The sequence below is a fragment of the Hemicordylus capensis genome, chromosome 2 (assembly GCF_027244095.1).
Source record: "Hemicordylus capensis ecotype Gifberg chromosome 2, rHemCap1.1.pri, whole genome shotgun sequence".
Lineage (NCBI taxonomy): Eukaryota > Metazoa > Chordata > Lepidosauria > Squamata > Cordylidae > Hemicordylus > Hemicordylus capensis.
Genome location: NC_069658.1, coordinates 122,915,025 through 122,938,123, shown reverse-complemented (window position 1 = coordinate 122,938,123; position 23,099 = coordinate 122,915,025). Strand labels below are relative to the sequence as shown.

At 45.9% G+C, this 23,099-nt stretch overlaps 1 long non-coding RNA gene across 5 annotated transcripts in view; it reads left to right on the top strand.

The window, feature by feature from the left end:
- LOC128341911 (uncharacterized) overlaps positions 1-23,099 on the top strand; it is a 69,309-nt gene that overhangs the window by 5,082 nt on the left and 41,128 nt on the right. For 4 of the 5 annotated variants that reach the window (XR_008314662.1, XR_008314661.1, XR_008314660.1 and 1 more), the window contains exons 3-4: positions 897-1,039; positions 2,285-2,437. This is a non-coding gene — a long non-coding RNA (uncharacterized LOC128341911). The remainder of the gene's footprint in view (positions 1-896; positions 1,040-2,284; positions 2,438-23,099) is intronic. The other variant, XR_008314659.1, reaches the window with a different exon arrangement.

Here is a 23,099-nt window from a genome sequence, read left to right as displayed (position 1 = left end):
CCCAAGTTCACTTTTAAAATGAACACAGGTACAGCCACCTAATGATGTAGCGGGGAAGTAACTTGCCTAGGCAGCAAGAGGTTGCTGGTTTGAATCCCCACTGGTATGTTTCCCAGACTATGAGAGACACCTATATCGGACAGCAGTGATATAGGATGATGCTGAAAGGCATCATCTCATACTAAGCAGGAGATGGCAATGGTAAACCGCTCCTGTATTTTACCAAAGAAAACCACATGGCTTTGTGGTCACCAGGAGTTGACATCGACTTGATGGCACAACTTTACCTTTACAGTCATTCACACAAAAACATGTACAAGCTTACAGACATCTGTACATAATGTGTGAATAGGGCTCATATAACCAAGTGTATAGAGTAGTTGCCATGCAGAGACTCTTTCAAGTAATCAGTTGTTTTTTCACTAAACATCTATATATTATTTTCATCCAGCATTTTAGGGAATACACATTATACAGCTCATGAATTCATGACTGAACAAAATCTGGCAAGCATTGGCAATACTAACACATAGCACCCTGCAGAAAAAAACATGTCCATCAAATAATTACTTTAATCCAAATGACACCCAAACTGCCTTGTGTCACTGAATGGAGAAATATATGATGGGCTAAACAAGAACGGCTTTTGTTTCTTGTGAGAACCCTGTGCACTTGGCCACCTAACAAGAATAGAAGGCAGAAAAAGCTCCAACAGGAAGTAGAAATCCATTGCAAATATTTGTCTCCCTGCAAAGAAACAGGTTTCTATGAGCTATGCTCACATTCTCAAAAGCCGAGGGCTTTTTACAAAGGATTCAGACGTTAAATAAATTGAGTGCATGAGCCATTTGTTCCTCACAGGCACAGGTAATATTTTTCCTGCACTTTTCTTTCAGGAACTACTTTATCCTCAAACTGGTATGCTTACAACAAATTCAAGCCCAGTTTAAATACAATGACAATCACATAAAGAAGACTTGCCAGGCCACAATTCCCGGAGCTCAGCATCACATTTAAACCAGGACACCAACCAGGGCAGGTAAGGTTCACATAAGGCACATGAGATTTGCACAAGCTCCCACAGCCACGAGAGTCCAAGCTCTTGTGTTGTTATTGTTGCTGCACTGTACATTAGTTAGTATGTTTCTTGCAAATTATTGGTTGTTATTTCTGCAAGTGCAGCATTGACATCTTTTAATGCCTGAGCAAGTTGTTTTGTGGCAACTGTTTTTAGAGCTGGAAGTCGAACCCTGGTGGTTGTTTGGTTCATATGCTCAGTTATTTTTTGCTTTAGTTCTTGTTGCTTTTTTGTTAAACAGCATTTGGGTTTTTGAGGTGAAGGCAAAGGGGAGGTTGTCTGGTTTTGATTTTGGAACAGTTCAGCAACAGTGGCATCCTCTATTTCCAACACCTCCTCCACCTGCGCCTGAGCAACTGCTTCAGTTGGTGGTAATTCTTCTTCCATGTCTTGAGCCTGTGTTGCTCTTTGCAGTTCTTCCAGCTCAACTCCTGTGAATACTTTATTTCTTATTATGAATCTTCTCTGGTCTGCTAGCCTTTGTACTGTTATTTCTGTATCTGGATGCTTCTCTTTCCAAATTTGGTACATTCTTTTTAAATAACCTCTTCTGGTTGGACTAGACTTGTAATAGCAGATCATTATTTCCTTGTTGGCATTTTCCATATATTTTTTTCGGTTAAGTGAAGTTTCTTCCAGTAACCTTGCAGTCTCCAGCCCTGGTTGCTCAACTGAAGATCCTGTAGCCCACTTGCCACCAGATGTCCAGGGACTCCAGCACCTGGCGCGGTCCTTGTTGACCCGGGCAACGACCGATCCGGTATAGGTTTATTAAAGTTACATCTCACCATATTGTTGATGGGAGAGGCACTCTTTGTCTGGCTCCTCTGGTGAGACCTGTCCAGTATGGTTGGACCTCTAGCATAGCAATCACCTTCCTCAGAGCACACAAGCCCCACAACCATGCCAAGGTAGTCCCTCACTGTGGGTGGTTGTTGTTATTATTATTATTTGTTAGCTGCCCCATAACAAGCCAGGCGAACCTCACAGGGGAGGCTATTCCATATACAGGCTGCAATCAGTGAAAAGGCTGAAGAGTCAGAGTTTCAGACTCTGCGGTGCAGCAGATGCAGAAGAAGTCTATCACTTGCTCTCTCCCAGCCAATCCAACATACCTCCTCCATGTACCAATGGTTACTCACATTTGCATTTGAAAAATATGCAGGAGGGAAAAGAAGACAAAACGCAAACATCCCTTTCCCACAGGAGACAGTTCGTCAGATCTGGACAGTTCTCAGCACTCCAATTAGCTGGCTAGCTAGAAAATTGGAAAAGGAAGAGGAAGTAGATCAGTTCCAAAGGGCCCTCAGCAAAGTGACTCTTGTGCACCCCTTCCTGCCTGGATGAGCTCCCCATCAGGTCTGTAGTGGGACTTAAACTGGTGAGTGGGGTGGGAGAGGGGAAACAATGACGGTGGCTCCCTGTCCCCTAAGGGCTCACAATCGAAAAAAGAAACATAAGACAGACATCAGCAACAGCCCCTGGAGAGATTCTGTGCTGAGGATGGACAGCGCCAGTTGCTCTCGCCTTGCTAAATAAAGAGAATCACCACTTTTAAAAGGTGCCTCTTTGCTCATTTAGCAGGGGACCACAACTATCTCTTAAAATGCATTAAAATAATAAGTTTTATTCATCTCAGTTACCAGGGACTGACTTTGCAAGCTTCATTTCTCCCAAAATTGAGGATTTCTTTATATGTTACTTGTATAAACACAGAAGGTTACAAGTTCGATCCTGACCAGGGGCTCAAGGCTGACTCAGCCTTCCATCCTTCCGAGGTCGGTAAAATGAGTACCCAGAATGTTGGGGGCAATATGCTAAATCATTGTAAACCGCTTAGAGAGCTCCGGCTATAAAGCGGTATATAAATGTAAGTGCTATTGCTATTGCTATTGCTAACAAGCAGAAGGTTGCCGGTTTGAATCCCCACTGGTACTATATCAGGCAGCAGCGATACAGGAAGATGCTGATCTCATACAGAAGGAGGAAGTGGTAAACCCCTCCTGTATTCTACCAAAGAAAACCACAGGTCTCTGTGGGCGCCAGGAGTCAACTTGACAGCGAACTTTACCTTTTTACCTTATAAACATTAATAACATGAGTGCAATTAGGCTGCCACTTTTCAGCTGGCCACTGTAGCTGTTCTTTCACTTTCACTGATGTACAGAATAAATACTGGCATGTGCTTCTGTTTATCTCCATGCTGTTAATGTTTCACTTGCCAATGTTTGCACCTCAGGCTACTGCTAAAGGCACAAGAGGAGGCCAGACCAGTTTGGGTTTTTTTCTCCTGATCTGTTGGCAAAAAAAAATCCAATATATTCTGATATATTATTCATCCTCAAAACTTATGCTCCATTAATTCCAATAATTTTTACCAACCAGAATATGAGCCTAACTGGCAACAATCAGCATGCATGTAACAGACCCGGGGTCAGGAGGCGGCAGGGAATAACAGCAGCATTTTGTACGGCATGACAGTCAGTCATGACATGCAAAGTCCATCATACACACAGGAAGCACTTGCATGTAAAAAAAAGCATGAAACTTGCATGTAAATCTTTGCATGTCACATTCCTGCATGCACTACACTCTCTGCATGTATACATGGAAACCACATAGATCACAACAGCATACAGGTGCCTGTGTATATCAGTGTACTGCAGTCATTTGATTGAGTGAGTGAGTGAGTGCCGTCAAGTCGTCAACTCTTAGTGACCACATAGATAGATTCTCTCCAGGATGATCTGTCTTCAACTTGGCCTTTAAGGTCTCTCAGTGGTGCATTAATTGCTGTTGTAATCGAGTCCATCCACCTTGCTGCTGGTCGTCCTCTTCTTCTCTTTCCTTCAACTTTGAACAGCATTATGGACTTCTCAAGGGAGCTGGATCTTCGCATAATGTGTCCAAAGTATGATAGTTTGAGTCTGCTCATTTGTGCCTCGAGTGAAAATTCTGGAATGATTTGTTCTATGATCCATTCGTTTGTTTTCCTGGCTGTCCATGGTATCCTCAAAATTCTTCTCCAGCACCAAAGTTCAAAAGCATCAATACCATTGTCCGAACAATTCTGATCTTTGTAGGTGTAGACACATGACAGCATCTAAATATCCTTTCCAAGGCCTTCATTGCACCCTTACCAAGTGGCATATTTCTTGGCTGCTGGGTCCTTTACTGTTGATGGTTGATCCTAAAAGGCAGAAGCTGTCCACCACTTCAGTGTCTTCATTATTAATTCTGAGGCTGGTTACTGTGCCCGTTGTCAATAGTTTAGTCTACTTTACATTTAGTCGTAGTCTAGTCGTAGACTGCAGTCACAGGGAAACACAATGTCTGATAGAGTTTCCCCTTTTGTGCTTCTGTTAAAGAAATAGGAGCCCCTCTGGGTTTACAATTGGCAACCTTAGCTGGGAGAGAGAAGGGGGGGCTTTAAAACAAAGAGTTCAGAAGGGAGGAGGGCACAAGATTGAAATAGGACTTTGTTGGTCCTAGAAAATAAAAACAGTGCAGAATGTAAATGCCATGGCAACACAAACTACATCTGCTGAGATGGTTCCTGGTTGGGGCTCTTTGTTGTTGTTTTACCTTACAAACGGTAAACGTTCTCTTGTTTTGACATTACAAAAGTTGAGTCACTTTCATATTGTAAAACTGATGGTGAGTTGTTGTAGCTGTTTTTACATTTAAAAGAATATATGAAAAATAATGCAACAAGAACTTGGACTAATGATCCCTGAGAGGGTAGCTTTGCCACCTGAGAACTATAAGGCTTTAATCAAACCAGGAAAGGCACTGGGGGGAAAGTTATCATCCAATGGCATGACATGCCTAGCTTTTAGTTCTTATCTTTATGACAGACAACTGATAGCCTTTCAGAGTTTAAATTGTTTCTCTGAAATGAAATGGATCTTATGAAAAAGAAACTAATGTGAAGAAAACAGCCATTTCATCAAAGAAGCAGCAGCTATGTACTTGGCGTTCTGTGGAAGAGTTCATGAAAAGTTTTGCTTCTGTTTTCTTGACCACAGAAAGAATAACCTCACTTAGGAAATGCTGTTCACCCTAGTCTCTGGTGCAGTACTCTTACCCGAACTTCTATAGGAAGCACAAAGCTGGGTAGAAGCGGGGATTGGTTGGAAAGGAGGAGCAGGTCTTGTGGTAGTGAGCATAAATCATCCCCTTTGCTAAGCAGGGTCCACCCTGGTTTACATTGGGGTGACTACATGTGAGTGCTGTAAGATATTCCCTTCAGGTGTTGGGGCTTTAGCCCAGTGGCAGAGCATCTGCTTGCAATCAAAAGGTCCCAGGTTTACTCCCTGGCATCTTCAGATAGAGCTGGGAGAAACTCCTACCTGAAACCTTGGAAAGCTGCTGCCAATAACTGTAAACAGTACTGAGCTAGATGAACAAAGGGTCTGGCTTGGGATAAGGCAGCTTTCTATGTACGGGTCCGGCAAGTGTGGCTTTTTAGCCAATAGTCCACGCACCTGCCTCAACTCCCTATTTGGCATTTTTGCAAGTAGCCCTCACACTTGCTGGAGAAACAGTGTAAGCATGGCTAGTTGCCCTTTGGGGGGCCAGGTAGGGATTATTTTATCCTCTCCCTCTGTCTAAATGACCTGTGAGGGGAGGGCTTTTTGCCTACCTCACACTGCTCCCTATCATTAGCCAGGCTCACATGGGTTGCAACTGGCAGATGCACTGCAGGACACTTAACTGTAAGCACCCCAAAGCATGGGTTTTGTATGTAAAGAGGCTGTAAATCCCTCTAGGTCAAGAGTGAGTAAACATGGCCCTCCAGCTGCTGTTGAACTATAACTCCCATAATTCCCAGCCAATTTTAATGTGGATGGGAATGATGGAAGTTGTAGTTCAACAACATCCAGAGGGCTAAGTTTGCCCACCCCTGCTCTAGGCTTTGCAGCTTGGGGAAACATGACTGGAACTTCTCTAACATGGGGGCATTGCCAGCACTAAAGGCTGAACAGCTTGAAGGGGCAATGCTTCTAATAGGTACTCTGGTCCCATTTGGACTAGCTTGAAGGTGCTTGTGGGTTGTGATCCTGCACTGAGCTGGTATATAATTCCCCAGTAATCTGAGGGAAACTTTGTTGGGTCTAAGCACTGGTGCCCATGCTGTAAAGAACCAGTCCTGGTATGTGTGTCTGTGTGTGTGTATATGTATATTTTTATTTATTTATGTATTTATTTATTTATTTTCACATTTATATCCCGCTCTTCCTCCAAGGAGCCCAGAGCAGTGTACTACATACTTGAGTTTGTCTTTCACAACAACCCTGTGAAGTAGGTTAGGCTGAGAGAGAAGTGACTGGCCCAGAGTCACCCAGCAAGTATCATGGCTGAATGGGGATTCAAACTCGGGTCTCCCCGGTCCTAGTCCAGCACTCTAACCACTACACCACACTGGCTCTCTATACTTCTACACGTGTATGTGTGTGTGTGCGCGCGCGCACACACACACACACACACACCTCCTGACTCCAAAGGCTCTAGGTGGTTTGCAAAGATGAATACAATAAAACCAAAGTAAAACAAACTGTTAAAACAACAATTTAAAACATTCAAAGATTACTAAAAGCAAGGCTACAAAACTGAGTCTTAAGGGCTCTCTTAAAGGCTGATAAAGATGTTAAGCCAGGCTTAACATCTATTCACCCAGGCTTTTAATTAAATATCATTTTAACAGTTTTAGCATCGTTTTAAAATGTTGTTTTAGAATTTGAGTTCTTGTAATGTTTTAACTTTTACTATATCATGTATTATACAATGATAACCTGGGTTGTTAACTGCCCACAGATTGAATTCCTAGAAGAAATACAGAGCTGGCCTATAATTAGACAGAGGGACATTTGTCCTAGAACCCCATCCCCTGAAGCTTCATCCAAAGGTGGATAGAGACAAATGGCAACTGTTGTGATGTTACCAATAGACATATAAAAGGCAGGAGGAAGGCTAAAGCCGGATTTGGGCATAACATGAAACCAGAGTTAAATGGGGCAGAAGATGGAATTCCATTACGTCTGAATTAATGCAATGGCGGTTTCGCAGTAAAAGTGACCTGCGGTTTGCCTCACCAAACTTCAAGTCGAACTTTTGGTACGCAGTAAGGTTCACTGCTGAGACCAGGCGTTTGGCCACCAAAGTGTGACATCCACACACGGATGGCACCATACCCATGGTTCCATGAGGTTTTTGAAACCGCAGTCATAGAGAAGGCAGTGCAGACCCACCCAGGAGCGCGCCTGCTCCATGCCTGCAGTGCTTCTCACTGGCCACCTCTTCAAGCACCAACCCTGCCCCTCCTGTCTCCAATGCAGCAATGCAGTTGCCCGGCAACCAAGGCATGTCTCAGCCCAAGCTTGTCAGCCTATCAAGCCACAAAGTCATGCAGGGACATTACTTCTCTCTACCCTGCCCCTTGCTCCCCGCCCCATCCTGGCAACCAGGAGGGAAAGGGGGTGGGATGACAGGATGGGCACTAAGAGCAACAGTCATGTATGTTCACAAGCACAAACACTCCAGGAGGAAACATAGGCAGGGCACCCCATCACAGCGCCATTACAGGAACATATGGCGGGGGCGGTCCTGAGGTCAGGTTTAACAGGCAGCCCCAACCAGGGATTCTTTGAACAGCCAATTTCTATTTTTTGCACAACAAGGTTGGGGATGGGGGACCCAGCCCCTTCCCCTTGAAGGTACTTAGCAGTCCCCAGGCTTACTCGTGAGAAGGGCCAAGCAGGAGGAACAGCACTGCCAGCACTGAGAAGGGAGACTTCTCCTCAGTCTGTGATAATGATGAGTGCTGATGCTGAGTGGACCACTCCCTCATGAGAGTTTAAGGCATGGGGACACCCCACTTGCAACTCATGAGAAGAACCATCTGTGGGGCTGTCGGACAGACTCACTAATGATGTGTGATGACAAAATAACCCTTTCCTCATGTACAGCTCTCTCATGAGAGTGTCAGGCCATTGTGGGCTCTATATTGAACCCAGTTGCTCTATGCAGGAAAGCCACAGGGACGGGTAATACTCTGGCAGCTGCCTAACCCTAAGCCGGTCCTGGCGACTGCTGCCAGGTAGCTGTCAAAGCATGCCCCCTGCCAGCCTATCTGCCCGTGGGGACATGTGCACCCTAGCTTGTGCCCCCAAATAGTGACCCCACTTTCCTGGAGTTGCTAGAAATTGGGGCTCCCCTCTCCTGCGATTCCCCATGGTGGCAGATCAGCATATGGCAATGCCAGCCCGCACCCGGGTTTTGAAAGGGAGAAAGCTAGGCTCTGACACATGGAGCGTCACAATCTCCTTAGGGCCCCTGCAAGGCTTCCCATGGGAGGAGGAGGTTGCAGTGCAAAAGTTCTATCTTTAACCAGGGAGCATGGGGGCCCCACACAAGTAGGGGCCGCTTCGTTCAGTTTGCTCGATTCTTGAGCATGCAGTCCAACGGAAGACCTAGGGTATCCTACCCGATGGTCCTCCCCAGTAGACTGCCCCTCTCATGATAGGAGTAGTCCACAGCATCAAGCTGCCAGGGGAGCAGGGGTGTGATTTGGTCTGCATGGACTGCTTTGCTGAGGTGAACCCTGGCAAGAGCATCCTAGGTCATGGCAAGACAGACCCCCAGGATCCTTGGCCCTTCCTCACATGCATACCCCTTCCTAGGAAGTCATCATGTTTCCTTCCCTTTCCTGAGTAACAGGGAAATGGTGCCCCAATGCCCCCTACCTCGCCTCCTGGAATTGTGCTTGTGTGGGACAGTTTTGTTGTGGCTCTTAGGAGGTGGGGGGTGCAATCACAGTCAGAAGAAGTGCGGGCATGGCATGGCATTTAAAGGAATTTAAATGCCCTTTCCATGCTGAGGGCAGGCAGACCATTCCCAAAAGGCACGCTTATGCTTGGCATGCCCCCTTCAAGATCGTGGCCAGTCACAGCCACTCTGGTGATGTGCTGACACTTTGCCCACAGTCTGGCTACAGAGTTTGCTTGGATATGGCCTCGGCAGCCAAGAGCATAGAGCAGCTACCCTGCCCTGAAACTGGAGGCTGCCAAACGTCTGCTGCTGGACAAACATCTGCGATTTGATTCACAGTTTCTAACTGAAACTGTGAGTTCATCAACCTCCGGTCTCACGTTATGCGTGAATGTGGTCTAGAGCAAAGTCTCTGTCGTGTGGCTTTTGTGAGTGTAAAACCATTGCTAATACAAAAAAGAGGCATTTGTAATGCCAATGAGCATTCTGGCCAATGTAGGTTTTCAGTCCCTATTACAAACAAATGAACGAAGAGCTATTTTAAGCCTCACATGACAACACATTCAGCCCCACTGAAATCTGTGGAGCCTTGGCTTGTGTTAACTGTGTGGCAGGCCACATTGGTTGGCACTGTCTTTCATATTCTTCATGATGAGAGGGAACTGCTAAGCGAAAATTCCATGCTTATTGAGGAAAACTACAAACCCATCAGAAAACATGTTGGTTGCAAATAACATGCTCAGTGAATTGCTCTGCTCAAGCCCTCCCACATTAACAAGCAAATTAACCACAGCATCCTTGTAGTCTGAAAAAACAGTACTAAAAATCAGGTAAGATGTTTTCCACAATTCATATGAAATGACAGTATCACAAAGATCTGGGTTAGGGTGGCTGGATTGGCTGCCTCCGTCCTGTGTGCTTGGGCCTGAGGACTGCTGTGATTGGGTCCTAGGACTCGTATGATTGTGTTTTGGCCCCTGACTCAGCAGAGGGCAGCAGCCTTCCAAGATTGATGTCAGCTTCAAAGAATGCAAAGCACTGTTTTCTTTCCCAGGAGAGATGGCGAAGCATTCTCCTTGCACGTCTTATCCATAAAACTTCCAGGAGCCAAATGTCATTCTTGTTTTTAAACTTACTGAACAATGAAACACTGTAAGATCATAGCTAGCCAAGGGAAACTCTCTAACAGCATTGGCAGCAAAGAAACTCTCCGGGTGAAAAGATTGCAGACCTGTGCATACTTACACCCCTGCTAACTGGGCAAAGAATCCGTTTTTAAAGTGGTGGTTCTGTTATATTTAGCAGGGGGAGAACATCTGGCCCTTTCCAACCCCAACACATCATCCCTCCAAGTGGATATTGTTAGTGTCTGCCTTATATTTCCTTTTAGACTGTGAGCCCTTTGGGGACAGGGCACTGTCTGGTTTGTAAATTCCTTGTTTTTTCTCCATCACCTGGTTCGTCTGCAGTTTCCACTGGCTCGTCTGGTGGCTTCTCAGGGACGGGCTTTCTCCGTTGCTGCCCTGAGGCTTTGGAACACACTTCCTGCTGAGTAGATAAATATTCATCGTAATAGTACTGTAAAAAGACTTCAGTCTTGGACATGCTGAAACTGTTTAAATCTCATTGAAGTCAGGATCTTGCTATCCAATATGCCTAGTTGAGGGGAGGCAGCAGGGAAGTTTCTTCTGGGGCATTTTTCACACAGCAGGCTTTACCGCAAGTTTACTGTGAGGCTTCACTGCGAATTCAAAGTTGCCAAAAAAACCCGATGCAAAAAAGTTGATCCTCCAGATAAATCAGGCCACATTCTAACGCACAGTGAAAAACCCGGATTGTGCGTGAAGTGCTCCCCAATAGCCCGCAGGGACTTCAGGGTAAATTTGGCCAATATGTGAACACACCCCCTCCATTTCAGAGAAGATGCGAACTAAAAGTCCTGTGTGAAAAGCGCCTGGGTTATCCATTAAGAAAGGTGAGTGCATTTTAAGTTGAAATGATTCTTTCTGGGATGCAGCAATAACGGAAGGGATAATCCCAGTTGTGAAACAGCAGCTCCTAACTAATTGGATCCTAACTAATTGGCCACGGCTCTGTTATTTGGCCACCACACCTCCTGCTCTGCCTAGTAGGTGACGACATCATAACTGCATAGTTAGTTACCATGTTCTTTCTGGTTAGCTCGGCTGTTGTGAAATGCAGGGCTGCACCAACACAGCGGGAGGTGAAGTAGCAGTATTTCATCTATCCAGCTGGGTAGGACTGGGCCTCTAGTGTGAATCGGCTTTTTGGCCTGTTATGGTTTTCACAGTGAATTATTGTTTGCTTATTTACTTATTTATTTATTTAAAATAAGTCTATACTGCCCAAAACTTGCATCTCTGGGCGGTTTACAATTTAAATCATTTAAAACATTAAATGACGTTTTACTGTTATTAGTAATGTTACTCGGTATGTTGCTTCTCTGGCTGCTTACCCCAGGTAATTATCAGAAGTGGTATGGTGGTAGTAAAGTGGGCTTTACTTTTGCTCATTTCCTAAACCTTCTGCATTTTTAAAGCTTATCCAAGGCAATTTATAACAATAAACCCTCAAATGATTAAGTGGGGCTGTAGCTCAGCATCTGCTCCACATGCAGAAGGTCCCAGGTTCAACCCCCAGCATCAACTTTTGCCTGAACGACTGAAGAATGCTGCCACTCAGTGCCGACAATACTGTGCTCAATGGACCGGTGGCCTGGCCTGGCTTGCTTTGAGGGAGCTTCTAAGTTCCTAATATGAAAGGAAAGGAAAAAAGCGTCCAGAGCAGACTTTGTTGGGAAAGCCAGAACAATTACTCAGAAGGCTGCTGCACTTCTGACTTGCCCTTGGCTGTAGGCCTCGTCAAGAAGACGGCCTTTTTTCAATCCAGCCCTGAACCTTGAAATGCTAGGGCCACTTGGAGAACTTGAGCTTCCCTGCTCTCACTGACATCTGCCTCTAGTTGGCAGCCCCTGTAAAAGAAAGCAGGAAGGAGCGGCTGAAAGCCTAATCAACAGCTTATATCCGGAGCTGCCCGTTGGGAACATATCACCCCCATTTTGAAAGAGCTGCACTGGGTGCCGGTTTGTTTCCGGGTCCAATTCAAGGTGCTGGTTTTGACCTTTAAAGCCCTAAACGGTTTGGGCCCGGGGTATTTGAGGGACCGCCTGCTCCCAAGGGTTGCTGCCCACTTGACTAGGACATCTGAGGGGGCCCGGCCTCATTGCCAACAATGAGGGAGGCCCGGCTGGCGTGCACTCGGGACAGGGCCTTCTCTGTTGCTGCCCCTAGACTCTGGAATGCTCTCCCGGTGGCCATTCGTTCCTCGGACTCCATCACAGCTTTTAGAAAGCTTTTAAAGACTTGGCTGTTTACCCAGGCTTTTACATAATCATCTTTTACTGCTGTTCTTGTGTGTTTTTATCTGTTGTCTTGTTTTTATGCTTGTTTTTAGCTTGATGTTTTTACTGCTTTTTGCTGTATGTTTTTAATTTTTGTAAACCGCCTTGGGGTTTTCTTTTAACAAAAGGCGGTATAAAAATGTAAAAATAAATAAATAAATAAATAAATAAATAAATAAATAAATAAATAAATCTGGAGCTCCTTGGCAGTGGTGTCTCTGATTCCCAAACCTATTTTGTTATCCTTTTCCTGCCTTTACTTTGGCTTGATCCTTCAGTTTACTCCTTTCCCAAGCAGATTATTCACCTGGCTTCCCCTGTTCTGTTGACACCTGGTACCCTGGATTTACCCATACAACGTTAGCCAGGCTAGGGTTGCCACCAGCCCTCCAAAACTGGCCTGGCATCTTCAGGAATTATTATTATTATTATTATTATTATTATTATTATTATTATTATTTAATTCAATTTCTATACCGCCCTTCCAAAAATGGCTCAGGGTGGTTTACAAAGAGAAATAACAAATAAGATGGCTCCCTGTCCCCAAAGGGCTCACATTCTAAAAAGAAACATAAGACACACACCAGCAACAGTCACTGGAAGTACTGTGCTGGGGGTGGACAGGGCCAGTTACTCTCCCCCTGCTAAATAAAGAGAATCACCACGGTAAAAGGTGCCTCTCTGCCCAGTTAGCAGGGGTAGCAGTCACCTGGAAATGAATTAGCATTCATTTCCAGGTGACTGCTGAAAGGAGTCCTGGAAATCTTAATGGACTGATTTGGAGGGTGGCAGGTTTAGGAACAGCTTCAGTCCAAGTTGGCAACATCCCCCGCATCTCCCAACTGAGCTACACACCACCAGGGGCTTAGCTATAATTGAACAGATGGGTTCAAAGAACCCAGGCCCCCAGCTCATGAGCGCCCCCCCCAGCTCCATCCCTCCCTATTTTCCTCATTATCTCCCTCACTCCGAGGGGCCACCAGAGAGATGGGCAAACACAGGCCCCCCACTCCCTTAGCTGCGCCCCTGCACACCACATATGTCCCAGGCTTCCTGCAGTTAAAGATACCGACCATCATTGAAAAACTACTTTCCAGCAAAAAAAAAAAAAGAGCTACTGTTTGCCCGGGAGAACTTCCATTTTGACTGAAGAAGTGCAGCTTTTCAGATTCATACATGAATCTGTAAGTTGCTTCCTTCTAATACTGTAAGTACTTTGAGCCAAGAAAAGACACTTGTATTTGTCTTAGGATTTTAAGATATTGCGATGTGCACACATGCGCGGGGTACTTCCGGTCACTTCTGGACCAAGAAGGGAATGGGGTGGCAGGGAGGAATGCTGCCGCCCTGCCGGACCAGTTTTTAAAGGGTGCCGGCAGGGGAAACGCAGCGGGGGGTGGGGGGGAGTGCACCCTCCCCCGCCCTTTAAGGCCCATAAAAGGGCCTCTGAACAGGTTTGTGCACATCCCTACTGTCTGCAGGGCTAAAGTGGAATGTGACCTTTCCTCTTAAGGACTGGCAATAAAGAGATGCTTCTCCCACTTTGGCCACTTAACTATGAAGCTGATTGCTTTCAGGCATGCAGTCTCTCGCATGGGTGCCACACTCCTCCAGCACTTGCAAAATTCCTCTTGATGATGATTTTAGATAAGGTATTTAGAGTATAATTCCTCTTGCCTTCCACGTGAGCAAAAATTCAGGTCTCGGTTCTGTAGCATTCAGACAAAATTGCAGCAGTATCTCAAAATCTTCCACTGAAACAAAGCTTTGTAAAATTATATGAAGTTTCTATGCCATTTCTTTGTACATGATTGCTTCTAACGTTAGAATTTCATACATGTCCATGCATGCTTAATATGTGAATGGCCATGCAAGTGTCTTTTCTTGGCTCCAAGCACTTATAGTATTAGAACGAAGGAAGCAACTTACAGATTCATGTGTGAATCTGAAAAGCTGCACTTCTTCGGTCAAAATGAAAGTTTTTCTGGGCAAACAGTGGCTCTGTTTTTACGGGAAACTAGTTTTGCAATGATGGTCAGTTTCTCTAACTGCAGGAAGCCTGGGACATATGTGGTGTGCAGGGGCATAGCTAAGGGAGCGGGGGCCTGTGTTTGCCCTTCTCCCCGGTGGTCCCTCAGAGTGAGGGAGATCATGAGGAAAATGGGGAGGGGAGGAATGGAGCTGGGGGGAGAGAGCGCTGGCAGGGGAAATATGGCAGGGTGGGGTAATTGCACCCTCCCCTCCCCTTAAATGTGTCCCCCCACCTTCAAACTGGCCCCCACCAATTCCATGCACATCCCTAGCAAACAGTTGGTTTTCATTGCCAGCTGGGCACAAGTATGTTTTATCCATGGATGGATATAGCTGTGTGTGGGAAAGGGAACACTTTTCAAGCTCCAGGATTCAAGATGTTTACCACTGTTGCTACTTTTGGGGAGCTATCAAATTTGCATTTTCATGTATTCAGCACCCACCTGCTAGCCTAACCCAACTAAAATTTTCTTTCCATCCACTTTCAATCTAGGGCTTGATTAATTATTAAGCTATACTCCACAACATGGATGTTGGACTACAGTTTCCTTCATTCCCTAGGGATGAACATCTGGGGACTCAAGGTTGGGAAACCCTATGTAGCTCTGCTTTCAGAGCATTTTACTTGCAAAAGTCACAGGGCTGTGTTGATGTGATTTAGCTTATATCATCTGCATATATGAGTCAATGGCTGTACCAGTGATAGGATGAAACATTTCAGACTCGCTCTTTTTACTGGACATGAAGTCATGACGTTAAGAATAAATATATACAATGTGCATTTTATTACTGGGATTAGGTTACAACTATTGGTATTCTTCTTATTGGAACAGCAAATGTTTGCCTTTGGAGATTTCACATTGCTCTCTCTTCCTGAAATAAGAAGGAAGTCAACTAGTCTTTTAATCTGTGTGTCTCATACAATGGTTTCATTCGATAACGAAAATTCTGAACAAACAGAACCATAGAAATTGCATATGCACATTAGGTAAAACGTATTTCTCTCTATTTGAAATTGTTTGCTGATCTATTTATGCAACCTATAAAAATAATCTACAATCTGCAAAGCAACTGCGTTTCATAATCAGTAATACTTTCACTATACTTTCGTACAGTAAGTATTCTTGCCCGAACGGCTCTTTAACCTGTGTCACAGGACTCATCATAGTACATGGGGGAGGCAAAGGGTAGATTTGGGGGCAGACTTTTTCCATCTAGCTGCTGCTTACCTGTGGGGAGACTATCTGCACATTTTGGATGCTGTGTTTCTGCTCCGGCCTTGTTTTGGCAATTTTCTGCTTCTGTTGATTGTTTTCAACTGTTCCAGCTCTTGAGCTTTTGCCAGAAGGGCTAGTTGGCTGGTTTCTCACCCCACCTTCCCTTCTTGGACTTTTTAAGGCAGTGGTGGCCAAAGGCCCAGCCAGCAGCTCAGCCAGCCGCCTGCCTGTAGGTGGCTGCTGAAACTGGCCGTCAAAGGGGGCCAGCCTTGAATGCTGGGCTTCAGTGGCGGGACTAAGGGCTGGAGGCAGTGGCACTATTTTGAAGGAGTTGTGGTTGGTCTTGGGACTGCCTCTTTCTTAGTCTGGCTGAGGGATGTGTCTTGGCTTATTTGGGGATGGAGAGGCAGGGAAGGTGGTTCTTCAGCAAGGGGTGACTCTTTCCAGTGGTGGTAGGAAAGACGAAAGAGCATTGGCAGGTCAGCAGGCCGTTACAGGGGAAGGGAAAACAGAAACTTAATAGATGTCTCTCTTTCCAGCTTCCCTGTCAGCAATTTTACCTTGGGGAACAGTGCCAACTACCCACAGAGCCTCACCTTGCTACTTTGCAATGCCAGGTCGGTCCAGAATAAACCTGAACTCATCCATGATTTGATTGTGGATGAAGAGGCTGACCTGGTGTGCATTACAGAAACCTGGTTGGGAGACGCTAATGGCCCAGCCTGGTCCCAGCTTCTCCCTACAGGATACTCTGTTATGGAGCAGGTGAGAGGACATGGGCAGGGAGGTGGAGTGGCTGTGGTTTATAAGACCACTATATCCCTTATCAGGATCCCTGTCAGAGCACCTGCCTATATTGAGTGTGTGTACTTGAGTCTTCGGACCAGGGATAAATTGGGACTTTTGTTGGTGTATCGATCACCATGCTGCCCAACAGAATCCCTAAGCGAGCTGTCGGATTTGGTTGCAGAGTTGGCATTGGAGACGCCCAGGTTGGTGGTGGTGGGTGACTTATATGTGCTCTTTGGGACTGAATTGTCAGGAGCTGCTCGGGAGTTCATAACGGCAGCCATGACAACTAAGGGCCTTACCCAGGTGGTCTAAGGTCCGACACATGTTAATGGTCACATGCTCAACTTGGTTTTTTGCTCTGATCAGGGAGGTGTTCCATGGGTGGGGACTCCTCTTAATTCCCCATTAAGATAGCCACCCAAGGAGGCTATTGGATCCAATAGGATTACAAGAAATCTTGGAAGGTTTTACTGTTGGCTCTGCCAGTGATCTTGTTGACACTAGGGGAATGCAAACAGATTCTAATCCAAACTGGTTTGATATCAAACCACTTCAGTTTGAAGGTTTGGGGTTGAGCCAAAACAAAAACAAACTGGCCAGTCCAGTTCAAACTGTTGTTTGAAAGCCAGCGTGCTGTAGTGGTTAGAGTGCTGGACTAGGACCAGAGAGACCTGAGTTCAAATCCCCATTCAGCCATGATACTTTCTGGGTGACTCTGGGCCAGTCACTTCTCTCTCAGCCTAACCTACTTCACAGGGTTGTTGTGAGGAGAAACATAAGTGTGTAGTACACCGCTCTGGGCTCCTTGGAGGAAGAGCGGAATATAAAATGTAAAAAATAAAATAAAATAAAATAAAATAAAATAAATAAATAAATAAATAAATAAATAAATATGGGAAGGACTCGATGTCTAGATAAAACAAACCAGTCAATAACACCTGTCTGACTGTGTAAAATAATAATAATAATATAAACTCAAACTGAATCAGGCCAGGTGGTTTTGTGCACACCCCTACTTGACACCCTGGTGGAAAATTAGAATAACGCATCCACTGGGGTGGCAGACTTGATCACTCCTAAGTGTCCTCTCCGATCCGCTTCTACAGCAGCTAGATGGTATACAGAGAACTATGAGAGCTGAAGCAGCTAGGTAGACAACTAGAGCGCAAATGGAGAAGGACTCAGCTTGAATCTGACAGATTACAGCACAGAGCACAATTGAAGATCTATGCTCTGGCAATACATGAGGTAAAGCAGCAATTCTTTGCTGTGTGTATTGTGTCTGCAGGTTGGCATCCAGCGGAATTGCCAAGGGTGGTGAGGGAACTTATACAGGCCCCTTCCACTCCAGCTTTGGAATTATGTTAGCCTCTGTGAAGCTTTTAATGAGGTTTTTGTGGACAAAATCTCTCATATTTGAGCTGACCTGGATTCCACAAATGGTGCAGAGTGTTTAATGGGGGTATCCAGTAATTCCCCTTGTGTGGATAAATTGGATCAGTTTCAGTTTGTGACTCCTGAGGATGTGAACAAGCTGCTTGGAACTGTGCGTCCTACCACCTGTTCTCTTGACCCTTGTCCAACATGGCTTATATTATCAAGCAGGGAGATTGCTGGAGAGGGCTTAGTTGAGATCATGAATGGTCTCCAACCTCCCATGGTTGGCCAAGATGATTGAGAATGTGGTGGCTTTTCAACTCCAAACAGTCTTGGATGAAACAGATTACCTAGGCCCATTTCAAACTGGCTTTCAGGCAAACTTTTGAGCAGAGACTGACATGGTCAGCCTAATGGATGATCTCCAAATGGGAACAGACAGAGGGAGTGTGACTCTGCTGGTCCCTTTGGATCTCTTGCTGACTTTCGATACCATTGGCCATTGTATCCTTCTGAATCGCCTGCAGGAACTGGGTGTAGGGGGCACTGTTTTGCATTGGTTCCACTCATACCTCTCGGGCAGATTCCAGAAGGTGTTACTTGGAGACTGTTGCTCTACAAAGAGAGAGCTTTTGCATGGTGTCCCTCAGGGCTCCATCCTGTCTCCAGTGCTTTTTAACATCTAAATGAAACCACTGAGAGAGATCATCAGGGGATTTGGTGCAGGGTGTTATCAGTACACTGATGACGCCCAAATCTACTTCTCTCTCTCAGCTTCATCAGGCAATGGCATAACTTCCCTAAACGCTTGCCTTGAAGCACTAATGTGCTAGATGAGGGATAACAAACTGACACTGAATCCAAAGAAGATGGAGGTGCTCATTGTAGGAAGCCGAATTTCAGGAAATGGGATAGATCTGCTGGTTCTGAATGGGATTACACTCGCCTGGAAGGAACAATTTTTGCAGTTTGGGAGTACTTATGGACCCAACCCTCTCTCTAATATCTCAAGGTGGAGGCGGTAGCCAGGGGTGCTTTCTATCAGCTTTGGCTGGTTTGCTAACTGCCCCCTTTCCTGGAAGTGAGTGACCTTAAGACTGTGGTGCACATGCTGGTAACCTCCAGGCTTGACTACAGCAATGTACTCTACATGGGGCTGCCTTTGTACATAGTCCAAAAACTGCAATTGGTGCAGAATGCTGCTGCCAGATTGGTCTCCAGATCATCCCAAAGAGACCATATTACTCCAGTTTTAGAAGAACTGCACAGGCTACGAATAGATTTCCGGCCAAAATACAAAGTGCTGGTTATTACCTATAAAGCCCTTAATGGCTTGGGCCCGGGGTATTTAAGAGAATGCCTTCTTCATTATGAACCCTGTTATCTATTAAGAACTTCAGGGGAGGTTTGTCTGAGGGTACCACCAGCTCATCTAGTGACAACTCAGAAGCGACCCTTCTCTGTAGTTGCCCTGTGTTGTGGAATCCAATTCCTGCTGAGATTAGAGCTGCTCCATCTCTGTTGACCTTTAGGAAACAACTGAAGACACATCTTTTCAGCCAAACTTTTTAGCTATTTCAATTTGAACTTTTATATGTTTTAAATTGGTTTTTTTAATTGTTTTGGTAGTAGGCAGTATGCTAAATAAATAAATAAATAAATAAATGGGAGGGAAGCAACAAGGCACTCCATAATATTCCACCAGCGTTGTGGTTCTAACAGGTTTCCAGTGAACCCTTAAATGGTTACCCTTTAATGAAGTGAAATAGGAATACCATTTGGTTGTACCAGGGCTAGCTGTTTTGATTACCAATAACCCCAATAGCCAAATTTCATCTAGGGGGTTTGGGGTCCTGACCACCTAAAATATGGCTATTGGGTGATATTGGTAATCAATAACTCTAACACACCAGCACTGGCATGGTTAAGTATCAATCATACACTGATGGCCAAGTGTCCTTTGCTGAGGGCCAGTGATGCCTTTCGGCGCTTATTGAGCACTTCCAGGCCATGAGCAGCACTCATGGTGCTTTTGCACAATGAGTATTAGTGCTCTTGCACAATGGTGTGAGCACAAAAGGACTGAGGAAGTTACACAAGGACTTCCACTGCATCCCTACAGACTCCACTAATGCTCACTCTTTGTTAGTCAGGATGTCAGCCACTATGTATTCTGGGAAGCCCTGGCATTCCTCAGTATCTAATCATCAGGGCCTCAGTTGGAAGAACAATGTGGTGTTTTTGATTAATCCATTCCTTGATCCAGGGCAGCTTTTGAATAGGGCTTTAGTTACTTGTATTCCAGTCCTGGATAAGAGGTGGGGTTAACAAACAGCCAGCAGCAAGAGCACTGAAGGAAGACTTGACTTCCCGCTCTGTAAATAATATCTATTTCAATAAATGATTAAGATTCCTGATTCAATTCCACTGCCTTGTCCTTGCATATAACAACTCTTTCCCTTGGATTCTACACTGGCAGCGAGAGTGGCTAAGAACCCCTCCAGTAGTAATGACAGACAAGCTTCCATGAGAGTCGGCTTGCTTACCACTGTGGACGGTCTCCTGCAAGCACAGCCAGACGGGAGTAGTGGGGTGTTCTTGGGTGGGCATTCATGTCATGCAGTGTGGCAATGGTGAGGCCCCAGGCCTAGTCAGTGACTGTATAAAGCAAAGATGTCCCAAGGACACTCCCAACATCCTCTATGACCTACAAAAATGTCAATCTTTTGGCAGACAGGTCATTGGGAAGAAAGTACCCCTAACTTTTAAAAATGTACCCCTAACTTTGAAAATCAGTGATGGAGTGCACCCAAACATCAAGGCAGGAGGAAGAGAGCATGACTATGTGCAAAGTGGGAGCTGGGTTGGCCAGGCACACCCTACCCATATCCTGTCCTTAGCATTTTACCAAGGGTGGAGGAAATCTATCCCACCCAGCTGCCACCTTGCACATAATCACACTCTCCTCTTCCTTCCCTGATATTTCGGTGCAAAGGGCCCCAGGGCTGGCTCAAGTCATTGGCCAGATTGGTCCTGAAAAGGGGCGCCAAGGCTTAATGGGCACCGAAATGAGCCAGGACACACCCACAGCCAAGGAGCCCCACTGTCCCCTCCTGCACAAGGCACACCCCTATTCTGAACAGCCAGCTTTCAGTTAAAAGCTGAAGGGAGAGGGTCCCAACAGACACTCTCCCGGGCAGTGACCCTGCCCCTGACTGGGAGCTGCTTTCCCTCCCTACTTCTTGGAAAGACGAGAGGTTTGAGATCCCCCACTTCCCCAAAGCACACAGTCTTCCGCTGGCGGCTCCCCTCTTCTCCCTGGAGTTTTGATCTTGCTTTAGCTACCACAGCTCGTCATCTGCCTGCTTGTAATTTGCCCCTAGAAGTCGCCCAGCTAAAAGTTGAAAAAAAGAAAAGAAAAACATGTGTATAAAGTGACGACTCTCAGATCCATCTCCCCACCTCCATCCCACCTGCCGAACTGAGGGACAGAGATCACGTGGATCTGAGAGTCATCACTTTATACACGTGTCTTTCTTTTCTTTTTTTCAACTTTTAGCTGGGTTACTTCTAGGGGCAAATTACAAGCAGGCAGATAACGAGCTGTGGTAGCTAAAGCCAGATCAAAACTCCAGGGAGAAGAGGGGAGCGAGGCAGAAGACGTGTGCAATGGCAGAGTGTAAATGCCCGGCTTTTACAGGCTGAACACTGAACACTGGAGCACAGTGTTCAGCCTGCGGCTCCAAAACTCCTCTCTGGCTGCTTTGCCCACCTGCCTGTGTGTGTTTGTGTGTGTGTGGTGCATAGACAGCTCTGCTGTTGCTGCTGCTGCAGAAGCAGTGTCAGGGAACAATCATTGAATGAGGCTTCCCAGCAGCCTCCTACACCAAGCAGCCGCCCTTGAGCAAGACAAGCCAGGAAAAGGGGGCTTTATAATTGCAGATCAGTGTACTTCAGAGTAAAACAACTGGCCCCATCCCCAGTATCAGCCCCGCGCCCTGCGTCTGACATCGGATGCGGGAGGGGCAGGGCTTGGTGAAGCACACATGCTTTGCGTGTGCATTTTTTTAAAAAATGGGGCACAGGGGACTATTTTGGCCAAGGGCACCAAAAACCCATGAGCCGGCGCTGATGAGCCCACATCTGAGGCAGCAATCATAGCAAACAAGTTTCTTAATACCCTAACCCAGCAATCCAAAGCACAACCCATAAGCCATGTACTGAGGGTCAGTGGTGTAGTGACTACAATGAGGGCCTAGGGCCCTTTCCCATCCCCTCAGGGGATGGGGCCGCTCTGGGAAGAGCACCTGCTTGCTTGCATGCAGAAGGTTCCAAGTTCCCTCCCTGGCATATCCAGAAAGGGCTGAGAGAGACTCCTGCCTGCGACCTTGGAGAAGCTGCTGCCAGTCTGTGTAGACAATACTGAAATAGATAGACCAATGGTCTGACTCAAAGGGGAGGGGAGTGGCAGCAGCAGAGAAGGAAGGAAGCAAGCAAGCAAGCAAGCAAACAAGCGCTGGTCTCCACTGACCGGCCCCACCTAGCCCACTCCTGCAGGCTGCTCCCTTTTGGTGTTGGGCTCTGTTGGCTGGTCTCAGATGGGGTGTGGGGAGAGAAAGAGATAAATCCACCGCCACATGCAGTGGGGATGGGGGAGGAAGCCTGCCAGACAGCAAGCAAATCAAAAGACATGTTTTCTCTTTGGTAGGCAGTGGAGAGAAAAAAGGTTGGCAGTGGTTTGCCCCAGCTTCACACGGACCAGACAGTGGAGTTCCATGGGCCTGATCCAGCCTGTGGGCCAGGGGTTTGACATCCCAGATGTAAGACATCCTGAGCTCTGTGGAGGAAATGTGAGATTAAAAATATAATAAACTGTGTGCTTGATAACAACACCCCCTCACTCCCCACCCTACTGTTTGAAATACCAACAAGCAGCAAAAACAAGTTTATCAAGTCAGGTTGGGCAAGGCCTGGTAGGCCTGGTAAAAAAAACTGGACAGTTCTGACCTGATATAAAGAGGAGGGTGGGCAGGGGGCCGCAGTTACCAGGGTGAAATGTGTTTGTCCTGAAATCACTCTGTGTTTTAAAAATAAATAACCTCAGAAGATTCTGAGAATGACAAACATGTAGAGTCACTTCAGCGTCTAGAGCATGACAGAAGCTTTTTATTTAATTACCCAATGGCTCTTCACAGGAAACTGAACTAACAAGACTGAGCAATACCCAGAGTGTTAGTTTGTACAATGTTCACAGCAACCCTGTAAGGCAGTCATTGGTACTAATACCATATTATAAATGGGGACCTGAGACCAGCCAATACATTAATAGTGGAGAACACATTTGAACCAGTGGCTTCCTCTTCATAGCTCAGCCTTAGTCACAACCTTAGTCACAACCGGTATGCACAATACT